General features: G+C 49.2%; 1 pseudogene; it reads right to left on the bottom strand.

Annotated features, from left to right (window-relative positions):
• LOC146036834 (uncharacterized) overlaps positions 1-9,686 on the bottom strand; it is a 35,335-nt pseudogene extending 25,649 nt beyond the window's left edge.
• Positions 9,687-12,484: the final 2,798 nt, after the last annotated feature.

Raw genomic sequence — 12,484 nt, 5'->3', positions numbered from 1 at the left:
CAACCAATCAAAAACACCCAAATCACCTTGAAACAAAATTTTATATATGCATGTATACCTATGACTACTGTGAACACATGCATATATCGGTATGGCCAGTGATAATGTTACGGACTTGGGGGTTACCCACCGTGGAAATCCGGAGACAGTACGTGAGGATGCAGGAGGCAGGGAGCTGGAGATCAGGCGTGAGCCCGTAGCCGGGACCGCTGGTTAGAACGGCCACAGCGAAACCCTACACTGACTCTGTTGAGTCCCCCGGGCAGATGGAATACCCCTGCGGTAGTGCTAGGCTTCGCCTGTAGCCGCCGCGTTCGAAGGAGCCGGTTAAGCCTGCTCCGACCCCGATGCAGCCAGGTGTTATGTGGTGACAAGGGGTGAGCGATCGCCAGGGGGTATCTCAAAAGGCAGATCTAACTAACGGGCCTACCTGAAAAAACCCCTGACTAACCGGCACCAGGCCAAGGACGGGACAGCGCGACCGAGTCGCAAACACCAGAACAAAGCAACAATAGGGTGCCACCAAACCAAACACACGCCAACATAAAAATAGTACTCTTAAAGTGACGGTACCCCAAAACAGACGTAAACCCACAGTTGTGGGCCTCTCCGAACCACGGAGAGCAGAACCAGGATAATACTGATTATAACTAAGGAGGAAGGGCCGCTTGCCCGTAGGAATAAAGAATATGGAACCAGGCTCCACTGGAGCACTTACGTGACCGGCCCAAGACTGGACACTGACCGCGGCAATCGGGCGGCTGGATAACGGCTGGACTACGGCTGCACAGTGACCGCAGTGAGACGGCAGCTGGACAATGGCTGCACCACGGCTGGAGGTCCCTGGACTAGGACAGCAAGGGGACAATGATATTTGATCCAGACTGCAGCAGGATAGGACACTTGACTGGACCCAGACGACACAGGACAAGACTGTAAACAGGACCCAGACTGAAGTGAGAAGGACTCCGACAGAATCCAGACTGAATGGAACAGGAGCAGGACCTAGGACCAGAGAGCAGTATATCTGCAGCTACCAGCACAGAGAAACAACAAGCTATCACTGGCAGAGATCCCCAGGAGAGCATGGCTTATAAAGGCCTCAGGTGATTGAAACAGCTGGTGAATCTCCAGGCTGCTCCTGATTAACGAGCTAATACCTCACAGCCTGTGAATCATAGCTCAAAGAACACAGGGCTGTAATGGCAACAGACCTACCACTGGAGGTCACCAGTGAGTCAAAAGCCAAACAGAAACAAAACAGATTGAACCATAAAACCTGGCTCCTGACAGTGGACACAGGTAAGATAGCACTACACAGCACAGACACAGACAACCCCATACCAGGTCCCAGTAATGCGGACGTGGTACAAACATACCCTGTACGCACGCTGGAGGTTCCTTATGGTAAGGCAGACAGAGAGGGTGTGATACCTACCAGAAAGATGACCATGCTAAACCCATGGACACGTTTAGAACTGCGGTCCATCATTTCAGATTTCCCTGATCCTAGGAAAGATCTGGCATTGAGCCAGAAATTTGTAAGGGATCTGGGAAACTCTGATGAACCCACCAATAAGGATTGGAGAATCATGTTGAGGGCCTGTCTCCCTACCCACATAGACATCCCGAAATTCATTCAGGATAGTGGGTTGAGAGGGGACAGGGAAATAAATGATGAGATCAACCAGGAAAATATACGCCTAATCAACTTACAATTAGGAGTGTATTTTCCTGCGGCAGTGGAATATAGCAAGATATTCACCATCAAACAAAAGGATGGTGAATCTGCTGCTGATTATTTCTCCAGGGCCTTGCAAACGGTATCAAAATACACTGGTGTCTCCGAGCCTAAGGACGACCCCCACCTGAGGGAGATGATTGTCTCTGTGCTAGTGGAAATTAGAGAAAATCTGAGAGCTAGAGTTCAGACATCTTTCCCAAATTGGCGTGGAATGACAGTAGATGCCCTACGGGAATCTGCCATGGACCACGACCGGAACATAAAGAAGCACAGAGAGCTGCAAACCAATAAATTTATGATGGTTAGCATCCAAGCTCTCAGTAAGGCCCCTAACAAGACCCCACACCATCAGAACATCAGAGACACAGATAGAAGGCCAATAGTATGCTACAAATGCAACAGGGAGGGACACTTTGCAAATCAATGCAAATCAGGAAACCCCAGGAGTTACAAAACACCTAGGCGAGACTGGGAATCTCACCAGGGTGAGACACGGAGATACCCAGCCGTTGGCGCGAATCGCGGGAGGGGGGGTCGCGGGGTACCACGAATCGCAGGAGGGGGGTGTCACGGGGTGGGGCCACGAATCACGGGAGTCACCGGGGGTGCCGCGAATTGCGGGGGGTCTGCTGCAAATCGCAGGAGGGGGGTTGCAGGGGGTGCCGCGAATCGCCACAAGAAAGGTCAACACATGTAATTGTTGACATAAGTGTGGCACTTGATTGGTGTCCATGTCGACACATGAGAATGAATATGAAAACATTGAAAAAGTGAAAAATAAATCTTGTCAACCTTTTTCATTGTCGACCATAGCCATTTCAGTGTTTTGCATGTGCCATTTAATCGTGGGGATGCCGTGAATTGCGGGAGGGGGGGTCACGGGGGGGGGGTGCCGTGAATCGCGGGAGGGGGGGTCGCCGGGGAGGGTGGTTGGCGCAATGACAGGAGGGGGGTCAGGGGTGGGGAATCGCGGTTGGGGGGGTCGTGGGGGGCACCGTGAACCTCGCGAGGGGGGCCCAGGGGGTTGGCGCGAATCGCGGGAGGGGGGGTCGCGGGGTGCCGCGAATCGCAGGAGGGGGGGTGTCACGGGGTGGGGCCACGAATCGCGGGAGTCACCGGGGGTGCCGCGAATTGCGGGGGGTGTGCTGCAAATCGCGGGAGGGGGGTTGCGGGGGGTGCCGCGAATCGCCACAAGAAAGGTCAACACATGTAATTGTTGACATAAGTGTGGCACTTGATTGGTGTCCATGTCGACACATGAGAATGAATATGAAAACATTGAAAAAGTGAAAAAAGGGGATTTTGGTCCTACCTGTAAAATCCTTTTTTCTGAATCCATGGTGGACACTGGGACAGTGGGGTGTGGGTGGAGCTTCAGCTACAGGCACCAAGTAGAATAGAGTTCTTCGAGTGCAGCCCAGGCTCCTCCTCCTCCACGCCCCTACAGGCTTCAGTTTGTTCAACAGCTTACCCGCAAGGTGCAGGAAAAGGAAGAGAAACAGGAAAGAAACCAGCAACCCGAAGGAAGAATAAGTTTCAGGAAGGTGTAAGCCGACCCCCATTACTGTAGATCAGTGGGCGAGGGCGGGCGCCCAGTGTCCACCATGGATTCAGAAAAAAGGATTTTACAGGTAGGACCAAAATCCCCTTTTTTCGTTCATGCCAATGGTGGTCACTGGGACAGTGGGACGTCCCAAAGCTGTCCCTTTTACGGGAGGGGACGCACCTGAGCTGCACTGATGACGCGTTGCCCAAAAGCAGCATCTGCCCTGGCGAACGTGTCAAATTGGTAACATTTTAGAAAAGTGTGCGGAGAGGACCAAGTGGCCGCACGACACAACTGTTCTGCCGAGGCTCCCTGATGAGCCGCCCAAGAGGCCGCTACCGAACGCGTGGAGTGGGCTCTAATAGAAGATGGGACTGGCTTATTGGAAGACCTAGGTGACAGCCTCGAAAAAGCTACTGAGCGAAATGCGCATCGGCATTCACTCTGTGACCTAGTAGCAATAATTCTGTGTTAACATGTATGTCTGTTTGGTGTATAATTATTCTGTGATTTATCTAGATTAATGTACCTGATGCTGCGGGCAGATAGCACGCCAGCTTAAGAGACTCACTCTCTGGCGTGGAGCGGCTGTCAGCATATGTAGCTGATACCGCCGAGGCAATACAAGCCGGCTTAGGAGACTTATTCTCCAGCTTGGAGCGATTGCTACTTTGAACACTAGATATATATCATCCCATGCGAAAAATTCTGACCCAGTAAATGTACTAGTTACTATTGTGGCAATACAAGCCAATAGAACAGAAACTTAGTCTCTGCTTTGAAATTTCAGAGACACTGAAAGCCGTTATTTGCGACCACATGTAATGCAGACAACCGCTGATACAACACGCGGTGTGACTGCATATAAGGCACAATATAACGTGAACAGTACATGGTGTAATAATATATATGTGTACATATGTCTAATAAATGAGTACTGGTTATAGTCTCAAACGTGCATAAACTAATGGGATTAATAGATCTATGTTACACACACTTCTACTAAGTGATTCAAATAGCCGCAGCCCTCAGCACATTATTTGGAGATAAAAAGATAAACTTCTCTCTAGAGATTAATTATTTTATTTTTGTAATGAACAGAGTTGTATCGATTGTCATCCATGTATCACCTCATGCATGAGTAGTAGCATAACTACACTGCATGAACAGATCCAATCCAATAATTAAATCTGTGGATTGCCACATGTGTATGCAGCAATAAAATATAAACTCAACAGATCCAACTTTCAAATCTGTGGATTGCCACATGTGTATGCAGTAATAAAATATAAATTACCTGCTGCACAGTGCTTAAGGGGATTGATTAAAACTCATGCCTATATCTGATAATAAAAATCAGCAAGTGAATACCAATATCACCCTGATGTGCGCAAAATAAATTGCGATTCAATTTTGTGATCTCCCGATGTGTATGCCACTTTCGCGGCAATACAAGCCAGCGGAAAAAGAGACTCAGTCTGTGACATGAGACGATAGAAATATCAATAACTGCCATCGAGACAGCGGACTGTGGCAGACAACCGCGGGTATAACACGCGGTGTGACTGCATACATAATACATGGTATACAAACATCGTTGCGGTCACACAAATCCCACTGTGATCTGTGCGAAATAAATTGCGGTCCAATCTTGTGATCTCCCGGTGTGTACGCAGGGACAATACACTATGGGGGACATTTACCAAAATGGATTCGTAGAAAAAAGGTGTATTCGTAGGGAGAAATACACCTTTTTTTTACGAATTTGTATTTTCGGGATTTACAATCCCAAAAATACAACAATTCGTAGTCCTAAAGATGGAACATTCGTATTTGTAGTTACAAATACGAATGTCTACACCATCGATAGAATACGACAGAAATCACCATTCAAAAGAATGGTGGTTTCTGATTTACTAAGCAGCCGTACTGACAATACGGCTGCTTAGTGGTGTGAAACACCCACGCAAATACGACAGGAAAATAGAACACCATTTTCCTGTTCTATTTGCGTTTTAGCCTGCACGGATCAGTCAGATCCGTGCAGGCTTCAGTGTAAAAAAAATAGAAAAATAAATAAATAAAAAAAAAAAACGGCGTGGGGTCCCCCCCACAGCCATAACCAGCACCAGGCTGAAGGAGCCGGGGCCGGTAATTAAAAATCAGGGAGCCCGACAAATAGGGGTTCCCCGATTTTTAACAACCAGCCCCAGGCTCCAGGTCCGGGGCTGGTTCCCAAAATACGGGGGACAAAATGAGTAGGGGTCCCCCGTATTTTAAGAACCAGCCCCAGGCACAACCAGCCGGCAGGGTAATGTCACAGCCGGGGGACACTTATAATATAAGGTCCCGCGGCCAAAACATTCTCCCTACCGACCAGTCAGCCTGGCCAGGGGCCCTGGGGGAGTGGGGACCCCCCCAATAAAGGGGTCCCCCCCCTCCAGGACTTACCTGACCAGGCTGAAGCCTGGTGCTGTCCTCGATGCCCCTGGGCGGTGGGCATCGAGCTGATAAATGTTGTAAAAAATAGATAAACCATTGTTTTTTACTGTGGCACTACAAGTGCCAGCAAGCCTCCCCAGCAAGCTGGGACTTGGAGAACCACAAGTCCCAGCCTGCTGGGCATTAAAGGGCCCGCTGGCACTTGTAGTTCTACAGTTAAAAAAATAGTGCACAAAACACACTGACACACTTTTAAAATAAAACTTTATTACACACAAAGCCCACACACACTAATACTTACCTATCTTCTCTCCGTAGGTAGCCCTGATGTCCTGTGTCGGCGTCTTCTGGTCCTGTGTCGTCTTCTTCCTCCATGTCGACGTCGCTGTCGGCGATGGTGTCCCCGTCCGGATCCGAAGAAATCCATTTGGGAAGCTGTGGAAGGAAACCATACTCACCTGTCCCAGCGCGACGTAGTCCAGGTAAGGGTCTTTGCAAAAAAATAAACCGAAAACCCCGAAACCAAACCGGACACGACGGAGACGCACGGTGTGTTTGTTTACATCGTGCGGCTCCGCCTCCCGAATGCCGCTATTGGCCGCTAGGCCGCAAGCCGCCTCCCGAATGCCGCTATTGGCCGCTAGGCCGCAAGGCGGCCAATAGCGGCATTCGGGAGGCGGAGCCGCACGATGTAAACAAACACACGTGCGTCTCCGTCGTGTCCGGTTTGGTTTCGGGGTTTTCGGTTTATTTTTTTGCAAAGACCCTTACCTGGACTACGTCGCGCTGGGACAGGTGAGTATGGTTTCCTTCCACAGCTTCCCAAATGGATTTCTTCGGATCCAGACGGGGACACCATCGCCGACAGCGACGTCGACATGGAGGAAGAAGACGACACAGGACCAGAAGACGCCGACACAGGACATCAGGGCTACCTACGGAGAGAAGATAGGTAAGTAATAGTATGTGTGGGCTTTGTGTGTAATAAAGTTTTATTTTAAAAGTGTGTCAGTGTGTTTTGTGCACTATTTTTTTAACTGTAGAACTACAAGTGCCAGCGGGCCCTTTAATGCCCAGCAGGCTGGGACTTGTGGTTCTCCAAGTCCCAGCTTGCTGGGGAGGCTTGCTGGCACTTGTAGTGCCACAGTAAAAAACAATGGTTTATCTATTTTTTACAACATTTATCAGCTCGATGCCCACCGCCCAGGGGCATCGAGGACAGCACCAGGCTTCAGCCTGGTCAGGTAAGTCCTGGAGGGGGGGGACCCCTTTATTGGGGGGGTCCCCACTCCCCCAGGGCCCCTGGCCAGGCTGACTGGTCGGTAGGGAGAATGTTTTGGCCGCGGGACCTTATATTATAAGTGTCCCCCGGCTGTGACATTACCCTGCCGGCTGGTTGTGCCTGGGGCTGGTTCTTAAAATACGGGGGACCCCTACTCATTTTGTCCCCCGTATTTTGGGAACCAGCCCCGGACCTGGAGCCTGGGGCTGGTTGTTAAAAATCGGGGAACCCCTATTTGTCGGGCTCCCTGATTTTTAATTGCCGGCCCCGGCTCCTTCAGCCTGGTGCTGGTTATGGCTGTGGGGGGGACCCCACGCCGTTTTTTTTTTTTATTTATTTATTTTTCTATTTTTTTTACACCTTGCAGCCTGCACGGATCTGACTTGATCCGTGCAGACTGCTAGAAATAATTCGTATTAGCGGCCGTATATACGGCCGCTAATACAAATCATTACACCATCGGAGGGTTACAAAGCAGTCGTATCTGACTGCTTTGTAAATCCCCCTCCGGAACACGACTTTGCATACGACTTAAACAGTCGTATGCAGTCGTAGGGAAACAACCAATACGAAAAACTAGGTTTTTCATATTGGTAAATTTCCCCCTTTATGTCAAGTAACTACAATATCTTAAATGGCAAAATGAGAATATAACTTAGCCATAAATCATTTACAACCTCTTGTGCACCTGCATGGGCACGCTTGACTATTATAACATCCAACCCAACAAATTGGACCAAGAAATATGCGCACCCAAGGAGAAGTGACAATATTATCACGATCAGAATCGTGTGGTCACCTAGCCTGAAGGCTAAGGCTCCACACAAAGCTCCTTGTTTAAATATCTTTCAACAAATCTATGCTATAACACGCACTCAGATACAGTGGTGAACTTCAGGGAATATCTCTCATGAACACATTTGTGTCATTTAATCACATTGGTATATCTTTTTGTACATGCATGAGTAACCGTGACCCCAATATATTGGTAAACACATATATGAGAATTGCTGCACAGCGATACGGAGACATCCTATACAAGGGAGTACCGGGCTGAACGGCAAGCACCCCCTTTTTTCTCGTGTTGTCTGAAAACAACCGTCACAATTTGAAATAGTGAGCAAACCGGTGAACTTTCCAAAGAAGTGATCCGTGATACATTGAGGTGAAGATTGGATGCATACTCTGGGACAGAATAATTTCACCAAAATCGTGTGTGAGTAAATATTATACCCACACATGTAAATGTACCAACTCTATTAATTGGACAATTACCTTATGACATCATAAGTCAAGTAAGGAGTGGTTATATAACTATAATCACACGTTGCATTTAATACACAAAATACAGTAGACGAGTGAGAAACTCTCTTTATTACAAATCACAGTGAACACAGATATTATACAGCTACTACAAGCAATTTCTATACAGCTACGAATAGGTCACAGAGACACTTTTTAAACTTCTATTTCTTTGTTTTTCTATATCTTTACTTGTTTTTAATAATTTCGCTATGTGTTATCCCTTGTAAAGGGAATATTATATAAAGGTTGAATACAATTAATAAAATTGAAAACCAGAAATATAAATGATGACCGGGTAGGTCAACGTGTTAATACACCCTAATAAAATATACACCTAAAAATACGTACGTTTTTATAAAAAAAAGTCTTTGAATTAAGACATTTTGGGTAAGGAGTGCGCCCCACTCAAAGCTGATTTCTTTTCTTCTTTTTTGTTCATACTGATCCAATGTTAAATCAGGGGGCTGCACCCTAGCAGGCCAGGAACCATATTTGATAAAAAAGTCCTGACAGGCGAGCATTGTTACCACCCAAAAATATAAAAAATTATATAAAACACTAAATATCACATTTATGGTGCGGGTCCTCCAAACCTTTTTTATCTTATTGGAAGACACATAAGCCTGCTTTATAGTTAACCGTAACCATCGAGCCAGTGTCTGCTTCGTTGCAGGCCAGCCTCTCTTGTTTGCATCATAGAGCATGAACAGGGCCTCTGTCTTGCGAATTGACTGAGTCCTAGTAACGTAAACCTTTAAAGCTCTTGTAACATCCAAAGAGCGTAACTCTGGGGAGTCCTCCAACTGGGAAAAAGCAGGAACAACGATATCCTGGTTTATGTGAAAACTGGAAATAACTTTGGGTAGGAACTCCTTTCTAGTTCTTAAGACTGCTCTGTCCGGGTGGAACACCAGATACGGAGAGACACTGGACAAGGCTGACAGGTCCGAAACTCTTCTGGCTGAGGAAATAGCCAGCAGGAACACTGTTTTCCATGTTAGCCATCTGAGCTCTGAGGATTCTAGAGGCTCAAACGGTGGTCTTTGCAGTGCTGAGAGCACCACTGTGAGGTCCCAAGGTTGGATTGGGGGTACAAAGGGAGGCTGTATGTGAAGGACGCCTTGCAAAAAGGTCTGTATAGCCATCCTCTTTGCTAACTTCCGCTGAAACAAAATAGAGAGTGCGGAAACTTGGACCTTTAAGGAGGACAACCTTAGGCCCAAATCCAGGCCCGCCTGCAAGAAGGCCAGGATCCTGGAAAGTCGAAACTCCCTAGGCGGAAGGTTCTTCTTCGCACACCAGGTGAAAAAAGCATTCCAGATTCGATAGTAGATCCGGGAAGAAGCAGGTTTCCTTGCTGCTATCATGGTCTTTATGACCGGTAATGAAAAACCCTTTTCTCTTAAAACTTCCGTTTCAAGAGCCACGCCGTCAAAGCTAGTCTGTCTAGATTCGGATGAAGGCATGGTCCTTGTACTAGCAAGTCCGGACGAGCTGGCAGCCGCCAAGGTGGCTGCAGAGACATCTCCCGAAGGTCTGTGTACCAGGCTCTGCGGGGCCAGTCTGGGGCCAGGAGGATTGCTGTGGTCCCTTCTTGTTTGAGGCGCCTGAGGACTCTTGGTAGCAGAGCCACTGGAGGGAAAATGTAGACCAGGGAGAATGGCCATGGAGCCGACAGGGCATCCACCAGATATGCTTGTGGGTCCCTGGAGCGAGCCCCGTAGCAGGGTAACTTTTTGTTTACGCTTGAGGCCATTAGGTCTATTTGCGGGAGTCCCCATCTGTTGACTAGTTCCTGGAACACGTCCTCGTGGAGCCCCCATTCGCCTGACTGTACCTCCTGGCGGCTCAGAAAATCGGCCTCCCAGTTCTGAACCCCTGGGATGTGAACCGCCGACAAAGCTAACAGGTGATGTTCTGCCCACTGCAGAATCGATGTTACCTCCCTCATGGCTGCTAGGCTCCTGGTCCCCCCCTGGTGGTTGACGTATGCCACCGCAGTGGCATTGTCTGATTGTATTTTCACCGGTTTGGAGTGAATCAGAGGGCCTGCCGACTTGAGGGCTAGCAGGATGGCTCTTAGCTCCAGTATGTTTATTGGGAGCAGCGCCTCCTCCCTTGACCAACGGCCTTGGAAGGAGTGTTCTGCCAGAACAGCTCCCCACCCTCGGAGGCTGGCGTCCGTTGTCAACATCACCCATTGAGGGATGACAAACTGGCGCCCTTTTTGAAGGTTTAGAGGACTGAGCCACCATGTGAGCGACAGACGTGTCTGCCTGGACAGAACAAAGGTCTGCGATTTCAGGCTTGGCTGGGAATGGTTCCAGTGACGCAGCATTTCCCTCTGCAGGGGCCTGGAATGGAACTGCGCAAATTCCGCCATGTCGTAACAAGAGACCATCTTGCCTAGGACTTTCATGCACAGGTGCACAGAGACCCTGTTTTGCTTCAGGAAGAACTTCAGGAGGTCTCTGAGGGGTATCCACTTGTCCTCTGGCAGGTAAACCCTGAGGGTTTTTGTGTCTATCAAGGCTCCTAGATCCACCATCCGCTGTGATGGGGTTGTTGAGGATTTCTTCCAATTTATGAGCCAGCCGTGGGTCTGCAGAAGGGATACCGTTAGCTCCAGATGCCTCTGGAGTGTCTGGGCGGATTGTGCCAATATCAAGAGGTCGTCTAGATATGGTAGCAGACGAATGCCCTGGGCCCTTAGGGCCGCCGCCATGGTGGCCATAATCTTTGTGAAGATTCGTGGCGCGGTCGACAGCCCGAAGGGGAGGGCTATGAACTGGTAGTGGTTGCTTCTGACTGCAAACCTGAGGTAGCACTGGCTGTCCGATCAAATTGGCACATGGAGGTAGGCATCCTGGATGTCCATGAAGTCCCCCGGTTCCAGAGTTTGCAGGATAGACCTGAGGGACTCCATCCTGAACTTGGGAACACAGAGATGTTTGTTCAGGCCCTTCAAATTGAGGATGGGTCGGTATGACCCGTCCGGCTTTGTCACCAGGAACAGGCTTGAGTAGAAACCTGCTCCTCGCTGAGAAAGTGGGACAGGTATTATGACCCCTGCTGCCAGCAGGGTGCGAATGGAGCTGGTCAGAGCAGCCGCTCTGTCCTTCTCCCGGGGCATGCTTGTTGTGAAAAACCGAGATGGCGGACGCCCCTGAAAGGAGAGGGAAGAACCCTGGGCCACTATGGTGTTTACCCACCTGTCGGTGGTAGTAGCCTGCCAAACCCCGGCAAATGACAACAGGCGACCGCCCACCTGATGTGGTTGGTGGGCCGCCTGATCCTCATGCTGAGGGCTTGTCGGCCTGTTTTGGGGCCTGACGGCGACCCGCCCAGGACTGTTTGGTCTTGGGAGCGGATGGACGCCTTGTGGAGACCTGCGCCCTTGAGGAAGGCTGACCTCTGGGTCTCCCCTGTGGGCGGAAGGTCCGAAAGGACTGAGATCTAGGTCTAGCCGGTGCCGAAGGCAGAAAGGCTGTTTTGGACGTTGCAATGGTGGCTACAATCTTGTCCAGCTCAGAGCCGAACAGTACCTCCCCTGAGAATGGAAGGGCCTCTAATGCTTTTTTGGAATCAGAATCTGAGTTCCAAGTACGCAACCACAGTGCACGCCGGGCAGCAATTGAAGATGCTGATATTTTTGAGGAGAGGGCCGCGGCATCTATCGCTGCCTCTTCCAGGTATGTGGCCCCTTCCCTAATGAGGTCCACTGTTGATAATAATTCAGAGCGACGTGTACCTGAGGTAATCTGCTCTTGCAGAGAGTCAGCCCAAGTTGCAATTGCCTTTGCTACCCAGGCTGAGGCCATAGCTGGTCTTGCTGACACGCCAGCATTGGAGAACACTGATTTTAGGCAGTGTTCAATCTTCCTATCAGTAGGATCCTTCAGAGAGGCCACTGTAGGAATGGGAAGGGTAGTAGCCTTAACTAGGCAGGCTACATGAGCATCAACCTGTGGAGGCTCCTCCCATTTCTTACGGTCCCCTGGAGCGAACGGGAAGAAGGAAATCAGGCGTTTAGACACTAAAAACTTTTTGTTAGGGTGTTGCCACGCTTCAGATAAGACCTCTTCTAAGTCTGAGTTTGAGGGAAAAAGAGCCAACTCCTTCTTTTTCTTTTTAAAAAGAAGTGTGTCAGGTGTTGTGGTCTGGG

This window comes from Crinia signifera, chromosome 9, assembly GCF_055691185.1.
Source record: "Crinia signifera chromosome 9, ASM5569118v1, whole genome shotgun sequence".
NCBI lineage: Eukaryota > Metazoa > Chordata > Amphibia > Anura > Myobatrachidae > Crinia > Crinia signifera.
The sequence above is the reverse complement of the archived record's forward strand: the minus strand, read 5'-3'. Positions and strand labels throughout refer to the sequence as shown.